General features: G+C 33.5%; 1 pseudogene; it reads right to left on the reverse strand.

The window, feature by feature from the left end:
* Positions 1–2,392: 2,392 nt before the first annotated feature.
* LOC125830648 (receptor-like protein 53) lies at positions 2,393–7,753 on the reverse strand (annotated as a pseudogene).
* Between the last annotated feature and the right edge of the window lie 3,781 nt (positions 7,754–11,534).

An 11,534-nucleotide genomic window follows, 5' to 3' on the forward strand; every position in this document is an offset into this window, starting at 1 on the left:
GAGTGATATATGTATTGTGTTGGTATGAAATAAAGAAAACGTAAGAAAAGATGTGAATATTTTAAATTTTTTAAAGAGAATAGAACAAAGATGTGTGTTTTCCTTTTTTTTTCCGTCTCTGTTGCTGAATGGCTTTGCTATTTTTTTTCCGTCCCTTGTTTGTGTATGTAAATGTGTATATATTGTGTAAGTCATGTAGTGGTGTGAGGAGTGTACGGTGGGACATGGGAAGTGGGGGTGAAAGTATAGGGGTAGTGGGATACGTGAGTGGTAGGTTAGTTTTAGGTTTTTTTTTTTTTTTTTAATAATATAATATACTTTTAAACTAATAAAAACTGAGTAGCTAATAATAAATTATAAATAAGAAATACTAGCTTATTTACTAAACTAAAAAATAAAACATAAATTATATATATTTTTATTTTCATATCTTTTAAAATAAACTTACTAAAATAAGATGAAAATATAAAAACCTTTAATGTGGACCTAGAAGAAATATTTAAGAAATATAAATGGTTTAAAACTTTATGTTCGGTCAAAAATTACGTGTCTACAATGAGGGTGATGAAACCATGGCTAAAACTTTATGTTTGTTCAGTCTATTTTGTTGGTCCAACCAGTCTTATGTTAATAGTTCTACTGCTTTTTTAGATTTTTTGGTATTTATAAAATTGGGGAAATGACTTGTGTTCTAGAAGTTCTACTCTAATGATTTTGGATATGTTGAGGCTGTATAATATCATAATTTCTTTTCCATTTTGTGTCGTGCCTACAATTTTAATATCGGATACATTTCTAGTGTCTCCTTGATAAATTAGCATCTCTTACATCTTTGCCTATGAATTCCAATGTCCTGATGTGTTTTTCCTTCCTTTATCCTTACTGTGTTAGTGTTGTGCAGCGGCCTGCATGACATGGGAATGGCAGAGTCAGGAAAGCACTTCATCGCTACAATAATAAATGGTTCTGATCTGGTGCCTACATTTTCAACCGATTCTGTGTTACCAACCCCTATATCCCAAAATCCTCCCTCTATGCCTAATGTACTTGCAGGTATGAACAAAGAAGGAAATACAAAGGCCTCTAAGATCACAGGTATTGACTTAATGCTCCCATTACCCCTCACCCTTTAGATAATTGTTTAACTCTGTGGAAGCTTTTGGAGTGTTGGATGGAGGGTTGAAGGAGATCACTACTAACTTGCAGAAGGGGTATCCAAAGGGGTCTGTGGAAGCTTTTGGAGTGTTTGATGGAGGGTTGAAGGAGATCATTACTAACTTGCAGAAGGGGTATCCAAAGGGGCGGGGTTTCTGCATCATGATGTACATGAGAATTTACACACTGACCCTAAGAAAGACCCTAGAGATTCTGCTACCACTTCTCATCAGACCACACAAGAGAACCAGCACAATCAGCTCATCCATCAGGGAAAGGTTTCTGGTCAGGGACACAGTAAACATAATGATCAACAGGTAATCTTAATACTTCTCATAACACTCAGAAAAAATCAGAAAATCAAAAAAAGAATTTTCATTAGAGAGAATAGGAACAAAACATACAAGATAGTGGGGGCACAAACCAAGGGCAAACTATCAACAACAAATCTCAGGGCAAACTAAGCAAGAAGAAGAGAGATCCATCAAAAGAAGGTAACAACAAGCAGCAAGGAGAGAAGAGAATAAGGAGCAAGAGGTACAGGTTCAAGTTGGTCAAAATGAACATAGCAACACAGAAATACAGATTATGAAATGATGTACATTATGAGGATGAGTATGATCAGGACACAGTCTTTGGTGCAAGTTTTTCAATTTTGGAGGCTTAATGCATGAAAGAGTTGACTTTTGTCAACATCCGAAGATTCTGATGTCAGATCAAAATTCGTCAGTTCCATCAGCTACGGATGGGTCCTTTTGGTTTAGTATGATGTTTGGTTCGGGTTTCGAGGCTTCTGTTTGGAGTGTGTACGATTAGGCGTTTTAGCTTTTGTGGTGAAAACTAGAAATAATATGATAAATTAACACATTTATAATTTCACTATACCAACTGAAAAACAACAACAACAAGAACCAAAAGAAAAAGATGATCACTTAGACTGTTTATGTGTACATGACGCACAATTAACAGTTTGTCGATTAATCCATATTAAACAAGAAAGAGGAATTAGTTGATCTCGTGATCATATAAATGTTAGGATTTACGCAATTAAAATAAAATTCAAAATTTTAATGAAATTTTCTCTAACCTTTCTTGTGTGAACACCTGGAACAAGTGATGATGGTTGTTGACAATCTTCAAGTGGGTTATCAGGAACCTATTGCAAAAGAGGAAACTATTATAATTAAGAGAAACTAAGTTTTCATCTAAAAAAAGTATTTTTTTGTGAGCAACACAATTATTTCACCTGCTCTGATTTTAAATTTGCATCAATATTAATTCCCAAAGACTCTACATATGCTTGTATTCCTTCCTTCACTTTATCCGCTATAATTTCTTCCATATCCATTTTTGCTTCCGATAATTTTCTCTCCATCACTTCGTTATTCTCTTTTGCTTCCTCTTTCGCTTCTAACAACTTTTTATCCATCGCTTCCATCTCTTTTTTTGCTTCATACATTTTCTGTCATCTCAATTTTCATAGCTGAGGTAGCTTTTTGAACTTCCATCTCAACCCTTGAATCAAAATCTCTTTTTTCAGCCTGAGATCGTTTATATACGGGGCCATATACTAAGCTAGGAGATGCTCCTTTTCCTAGAGTTCGGACAATTCCATGAGTGTCTGATCCCATTACTTGGGCGTATACATCATTAGGAGCACTTCCAGGGACATTAAACTCAGGATACACCTCGGCAAGATCATCCATTTGTTATGTTGATTTGACCCATCAAATCCTTCAGCACTAGTGTCCATATCAACAAAATTAGATGGTAGAGGAATTCCAAATGCTTCATGTAACATGTCTTGCATCGTCATCACCTTTATCTAACTGATTGACCAATTTTGATGAAAATAGCTCTCACCATGATAAAATCCAACTAGGTGTAAACTAGTTAGAATCCATCAACCACAATATGTTCAACAATCAAATCTTTTCGAACAAATTTCATATTACGACACTTCGACATGGACACAATATTGTAGATGCATCAGGCCTATCTAATGATGCAAAACTCTTTGGCTCCATTCTCATATAAGGATCAAGCCTATTCAATATATTTATCCAACTTTTATCCATTAATATATAACCTCTAACATATAGCAAACAAGAATTATACCCCATACTATTAAAGACTAATACCTCCATACTATTAAAGAAAACAACAAAACACTACTAACCTGCAAAGTCCACACAAAGAGTCCTGAAATTGATATCAATGTTCTTCCACTACGGTTGCTTTCTTTGTAATCTTCAAACTGCAAATCAATAGTTAAATTTCAACATATCAATATAATGTATGAAGGCTAGTCATGTGAAATTATCAGTACTTGAGGTAATATACTACCTCAAGTAAATCAACTATTAAAAGAGAAGAGGAAGAGAGACAAAAGGTGAATTTATGGTCGAATTCGGAGAAAATGAGACAAAGAGGCTTGGTGGGAAGTGATGAGTCATTGTGATGGAATGGGTGAAAGATGATGCTAACCCTATGTATGAACCTAGTTCTTGTCCTTTTATTGATGAGTCATTTGATTGTTATCAAAATGGAAGGCTTGATAATGGTTAACTGAACTTTAGATGGCAGCCTAAGAACTGTAATATTCCAAGATAATAATGCTACTTTTGTTATTTATTGCATATGCATTACTAGGTAGGGGCAGAGCCACAATATCCGCCTAACATAGTTGCCTTGGTTCAAATCCTATATTTATCTTAAAATCTGCTATTGACAGGTTCAAACTGTGGAAATAACCTGCAAGATAATGGCATAGAATAAACCAAATATGGTCTGTCCATTCCTGGACCTTGCATATAGCATGAGTTGTGCACCAGTCTGTCCTCTTTTAGTTTTATGCATTGCTAGGCTTAATTTTGGTAATGTTTTTTTTTGTAAAATAGTATTACTTCACCTTTCAGGTTGAATGCCAAAGAAATGTTGGAGCTTTTGAGAGGAAAGCGATTAGTCTATGTCGGTGACTCTCTGAAAAGGATATGTGGGAATCAATGCATGGTTTGTCTGCTCAGAAATTCTGTTGAAGACAAGAATAGAGTTTTTGAGGCATCTGGAAGAGAGACTTTCTAGAAAGAGGGTGCTTATTCTTTTATATTCCCAATAAGTTTCATCACTTGTCCTCCGTTCCCACTAATGTCAAAATTATCCAACAAAATGTTCTTGCATCTTAGTAAACGGGGGTGAAAGGACTGGTGGATGAGGAGAGAGTACAAGGTTAAGGATGTATCTATTGTAGCTGGTGCATCTACATTGCCTGAAGCAAAGTTTTGGAAATTAACAATCTAACGGAACAATGAAGACAAAGGTAATGGTACATCATTACAGGTTCTTCTCCAAGACCTGTACATGATGCATCTAAATTGCTCGATAAAATAAGTCAATTAGGCAAAGTGACCAAGCTGACTTAACAAATAAGACGTCTTGCATTATATGTCATACAATAAACTGTTCATATGACTGTCAAACTAAAACTTTCACATTCTTCCTAGGTTTGCTGAAGTCTAATATAGAATATGCCAGAAGAGAGATTTAGCTTACAAACACCGACTCCGCAATAACAAACTCAGATACTCTCTAGTGTCAGGGTTGTGACAGAAGCTACAACTACCCAACTAGAATTACAAGCACAGTTATGTCAAGATCATCCAATCAACTACTACATCTCAGATCCAAACTATTTGGTGAATGAATTAGAAGTCTAGAACATAGAGTAACTGGATAAGGCATTGTTGCAGATATTCATCCAGAATCTAACTGAAAGAATTTGAAAGCCTAAGCACAACTCAATATGCGCATAACATCTTGCATAGAGATATACAATAAAATTTAATCCTCTTTCTAGAGCTGTAAGCATTTACTCTACTCCTACTTGGCTACTTGTTAACTGGAAAAAAGATCACACACCCCTATTTAATTTGTAACTAGATCCTTATTATATAGTGGTTTGTTTATTTTTACAACAACAAAAACATATCCGGTGCAATCTCATAAGTTGGGTTTTACAACAACAAAAACCATAGTCTCCCGATCCTATGACTGCCTAAAAATCATAATCATGTCGTGTAAGACCTAATAAGTGTGATCAACTAAGAACTAAACAACAGAATATGCAGTCAACTGATAGGAAAAATAACACAACATCACAGATAGACTCAAGGCAGCATCATTACCAAGAAGAAGAGCCAAATCAGGAATAACAGTGGCAAACTCAAAAAAAGAAGAATATGTGATCAAAGGTTTGTTTCAGTAAGATCATGAGTTTGTATTAGATAAAAACCTTAGGATTACCTTTGGATGGAGATGGCTACCATGAATTTCTTTGCTTGAGTGATGTGTTGAGGGCCTGAGGCGATATACAAATAACTCTAGAGTTAAGCAGGAGTAGGGTTTTTTTTAGAGGGAAAGTTAATCACATGAAAAATTAGAGGGAAAAGTTAATAAATTTTCTTTTACTTTAATAAACTTAAGATGAAAGTTTTATTTTTAAGCTAAATAAGATGAAATTTTTATTTTTAAACTAAATAAGATGAAAGTTTTATTTTTAAACTAAATAAGATGAAAGTTTTATTTTTAAGCATAAATAAGATGAAAATCTTATTTTAAGCTAAATAAGATGAACATTTTATTTTTAAGCTAAATAAGATGAAAGTTTAATTTTTAAGTTAAATAAGATGAAAGTTTAATTTTTAAAACATATGGCACGATCATGAAAATGCAACACAAAAATATTTAAGCTAAATAAGATGGAAATTTTATTTTTAAGAATGAATAACTAATGCTTGCAAAGAAACTGTAAAAAAAAAAATTAAATAGGGTGAGGGTATTTTGTAAACAAACAACTTATCCTAAAAAATTATACAATGAATATTAGTTTGAATATGACAAACCAAACAAGCAATAAAAAACTAATCCCATCATAACTTATCCTAATATAACTTATTCCAGCATAACTGATCCCAGCATAACTAGTATTCAAACCAAATTGCTATAGTACATATGCCGCTAAATTATTCGTCCAATAAAATGATTTTCATGCAGATGGAGATAACGAAGTTCAGGAAGATTAGAAACTCCTTAGGTATTTCGCCTTTCAAATTATTAAAACTTAGGTAGCTGAACAATATACCTATTAGTTATTAGATCACCCTTATTAGTCTATAACAACAAAATAGATCTATGGATAAAGAGTACAGCTAGAGAAGCTGAAAAAGCACTCACAGATGTTAACTGCTTTAGTTCACCTATTTCAGGTGGAATGACATCTTGCAGCTTATTCCACCTTACTTTTCTGGTAAAAAGAATCAGGAGAAGGAACTAATCAATAGTGCAACATTACAACACACTAGGAAATAGAGGATATAATTTCATATTAGTATGTTGGGTAAAATAGCAATAAAAGTAATTTTTAAAGTTAACATTCTAGACAAAGTGGAGGTTCCTATGGACAAAGGAAAACTTAAAGGTATGATAAGGGAAACAGAAAGTAGATATTGAGATATACATCTAATACAATCCTAAAAGAAGTATAAAAGGCCTTCTTAGTTAAGGGACATTTCCTGTAACAAGTGTGGCAGGTTTGATTTTTTGGAATATAATACAAGACTGTTACCTTCTCAAAAAAAAAGTTAAGAGACATTTCCTTGACAATAAACCTACTCTCTTTTTATTTTCTAGAATATAAGCCTACGAGTATATGTTAATCCTGAAACTGGAGAAACAGGCTATTCGGAGACGGAGCATAAGCCCTAAACATAAATATCACTTCATAATAGCTACTGAATATAGATACTTCAATAGGAGTATACAAGTAAAGGATTACACAATATTTTAAGACGCTTCAAACGCCCAATTTGAGAAGGAAGAGGGCCTGTCAGCTTGTTATTATGCAGATCCCTGTCATATGAAAGAATATTATGGATTAGGCAGTTCAGAATGAAAATCAAAAGATCCAACAGTACAGGCACAATTGTCCACTAACTATTGCCTTAAATAGTAGTATCAAATTTGAAGATAATGACTACACACATTAAAGATAACTCCCACGTTTTGGGGATAACAGTCAACACCCAAGCAGAACAATTCTTTAAGTTGGTAAATGAACAATTTAAGACTGGAGGGTGTAAAAACATCCATAATGGAACTTAGGGAAACTTCTCAATTTGTATGAGGTTAAAAAATTGTTTAGATTCTAGTACAAAGACAGAGAAGAAGAATCTTACAGTCTAGTAAGATCTAATAAATTAGTGACAGCAGTAGGAAATGGGCCAACAATTGAAACAACATAAACTTCCCTGCAAGTGGTAAAACAAAAAAAGAACATTGTAAAAAAAGTGACAAGTAAAGATATTTCAATTCTGTGAGTAACTTCATACAGATTTGAACCTTAGTTAGAGAAAAGCTACTTAGAACTGGTGAAGCAAAACTTACAATTCAGTAACTACTCTATAATAACCTGCGTTGAACATGTAACACCAGCCCATGGAGGTAAATCACCATCTCCACAAGGATCATCTCCAACCCATGCATACACCACTCTCCATCCAAGAGATGCCTTAATTTCACTCAGAGCTTTCACTACAGTCATATTCCAGAAGTTCAAATTAGTCCATATAAACATATACATTCAGGTACTACAACAACTCCTTGGTTTTCTCATGAATGCAATCAATGGCCTTAAACTGCTTAAATATTTTAATGAAATATTAATAGAGAAAGAGTGGATATAATTGGAACTCCACAACTCTAAGTGTAGAGAGTGATGCTATTAAACTTATGATCATGGGCTCAAGCCTTACAGTGGACATTCATATTTCTGACAAGCATAAAAATACTCGTGATAGATTATATACTTACTTATACTACAATTTAATTAACTAATACTATGTAATCATGGAGAGATATTAAATTGACATTTATTGAATGATAAATCGGTTTAACTTTCCAAGGATAGCTATACTTACCTGTAACAACTAGAAAATAGAATTCTATGAGCAAAAAAAGGGGAAAACAGTTATAGTTAATGACACTCCAAGGCACTGATTTAGTTTATTGATTGCAGATATTAGATAATACATTGTATAGATCAAGACTATACATCAGGTGAATAATTATTCCTCAACAAAATCAACAAACTGCAAAGCTTGAATTACTAAACCAAGAAAATAGACAGTCAGAAAAAGGAAATTACAGTTAGAAAAGATGAAAACACAAAACTTATGGATTCTTTCATTCCACTAGGGTCAATTCCTTGGAGTATTGCTATAGATGTCCATGCAATTGAGTTGTTAAGATGAGAATAAGGAAGTCCAGCTCTGTCATGTTCTTGGGGAAGGAAACAGATTGGCTGATTATTTTACTAACTTAGTGTTTGATTTTGCAGAGACATCCAATTTAATTCTTTTCAGGAGGTCCCAATTTCAGGGAGGCACATCATTAATTCAGATAAATCGCAGATACCATAATCAGAACAAGGACCATACAAAGAAGAAATTATTGATGGTAGTCAACTGACTACTTCTACAACAAGTTTCACAATTCACTTTTACTTAAAGTTTTGATAAAAATGAGGCATAACTGAGCTGGAGGATCTAACAAAGTTCACAATGCTTGAAGAAATTTCAGTTTGATTATGATCTCATTGCACCTGGTGAGAGCTTGAGGTGTCCAACATGGTATCTAATCAAGGCATACGAATTTTGTTAAAGTCTAACAGTAAAGCTTTGCCAGTTTCAGTTCACAAAATAACAGACAAAACATCAGCATCAAGTTCAAATATTGGCCAATCATAGGTGCTCATTCAACGAACGCTTCCGACATTTTCTTATTAAGTTCTCTACTTTTCCTCTCACTGGTGGTGGTATTGATTCCGTTAGGAATTCAACCCATTGTATGAGAGGCAGTGAGGATTTAATCAAGAGCTGATTTTGGAGTCTAGCATAAAGAATCGAAGAGAGACACCTACGATGATGGAGATTTGTAAGCATTTCGGACCAAACGAGACATTGAAACACATCTTCTTAAGGTGGTTTTGGACATTAACAATCCGGTGGTCTGAAAACTCACAATGAAGTCAGAAAATGATACAATCGAAGATTCTAAGCTTATAAAGATGATATAGCTTACTCGATTCAGCTAAGATGCAAGTTTTATCTCGTGTCAATGTTGTTGAAAAAGATGGTGATCTTCATCCCAAAGCTAGCAATTGCGGATCCGTCGTCGAAAGCATGTTCACGATGGTCTGGTTGCGATACCAACAAAGGAATTTGGTTACAGAGTGACTTTTCCTCTTCTAGCTAGCTTAAGCCCCTTTTCCCTTTTGCTACATTGATTTGAGTATGTTCCTTTATGGAAAGGACCAATTTCTTTTTTTGTTGTTGGTTGGATTTCTTTCCTTTTTATATATATAATAATAAGGCCTGATGGCCATTTGACCCAAAAAAGAAATAACAATAAGTTGAACTTAGAAAATGCATAAAATCTTCCACTACAAATATGTCTTGAGTTGTGTCAATTTTAATTTTTTTGATGTCTTCTTATTTGTTGGATTGATTTTTGACCCATTCTATAACTCATTACCAGACTTGATTCAAGCAAATTTAAATTGGATTGGGTCTTGACCTGTTTGTTGTCTTTACCCATTAAAAATTCTATAATTGGGACTCGCCTGTACAACCTTAATTATTTGTTGTTTTTATGATAAATATATTTTTCTATTAAAAATTTATATTTTATAAATACAATTTTTATTTATGATTATATTATAATTTATTTGCGTAATTATTATGTTTATTTATATTTTGATTACTCTTAAAATGTTCACTTTCCAGCATAATTAATCTCAACATAACTAGTATTCAAACAAAACGACCCCTAAAAGATATCTTTTAGCGGTTATAGTGCATATGCCGCTAATTATATATTTCAGCTTAAAATGTTGTAGTCGTTTAACAGTACTTTTCATCATATGTCATAAAAATCAATGACATTTTTCAACATATGACATAATATATTCGATATTTGTATAAAAATGTCATTGTTTTAGCGAAATTTTCACTATATGTCGATCAAATCAATGACATTTTGCAATAAATGTCATAATATATTCGACAATTGTATGAAATGTCGCTATTTTAGCAACAATTTTGCTAAAAGTCGCTAAATCAATGACATTTTACAACAAATGTCACTATTTTAGTGACATTTTTTCTAAATGTCACTAAAATCAATGACATTTGTCAGTAAATGTCATAATATATTCGACATTTATATTAAATGTCACTATTTAAGCGATATTTTTCTAAATGTCACAAAAACCAATGACATTTTTGTAGTAAATGTCATGTGATATTTGACATTTGTAGCAAATGTCATCATTTAAATGACATTTCGCTAAATGTCACTAAAAACAACGACATTTTGCAATAAATGTCATTATCATAGTGACATTTTGGACCAAATGTCATTATTTTTATGATATTTGATACCAAATGTCATTATTTTTACGACATTTGACATCAAATGTCATTGTTTTATGACATTTTGTTCCTAAATATCGTAAAATTCTTTATTTTCCGACATTTGTTTCAAATGTCACAAAATTAATGTCGTCGTATGTACATTTCTTGTAGTGCAACTTGACTTCCTATCTAAACATGTCATGGGAGGTTGATTGAAAATGGTAAATGCAGTTGGAGAGGGCAGCAGACAGTGCCCGGAAGATGACAAGTTTGAGGAATTGTACAACAAAGAGGTGAATTACATCGGAAATCAATTGGGAGATTCTCATTCTTACTACCCAAGATCAGGTGGAACCAAGGTCGAAACAAGGATCAAGATAATGATTGGAGAGATTGGAGAGATGGAGGTGATAACTGGAGAGATAGGGAAGCTGAAAAAATAGGTATCTCCAAAGGAACCAACTAGACAACGGGGAGACTGAACAAAGGAAATGCTAACAAGGATCTTCAACAAGGTTGAAGGATTTGAAAAATGACTTCTCCACCTTGACTCAAACGGTTACCCATTCACTATCAATCAAGCAACTGGAAACTCAAATGTGTCAGAGCTACACCATCTAAATCCAAAGAAAAAGGGAACGTTACCTAGTGACACCACCCCAAATAAAAAAAAAATTGTTGATGAGAGAGAATTGTATCGTGCCACGATGTTAAATAAGGTGCTTTTTGTGAAGCAACCGAAGTTTATTTTACTGCTTTCAATAGCGTGTATTGTGAGTATAGTAAGTCAAAATGTGAAAAAGTAAAATCTGGCATTGAAAAGAGCATGTCAGTGATGCACCAAAGACATTGTGTGGACAACTTCATGTGCACCTTCTGGGATCAATAAGTGGGAAAATAGTTCTATCA

The sequence above is a fragment of the Solanum verrucosum genome, unplaced genomic scaffold, assembly GCF_900185275.1.
Source record: "Solanum verrucosum unplaced genomic scaffold, falcon-dt-bn FXZP01001099.1, whole genome shotgun sequence".
NCBI classification, from domain to species: domain Eukaryota; kingdom Viridiplantae; phylum Streptophyta; class Magnoliopsida; order Solanales; family Solanaceae; genus Solanum; species Solanum verrucosum.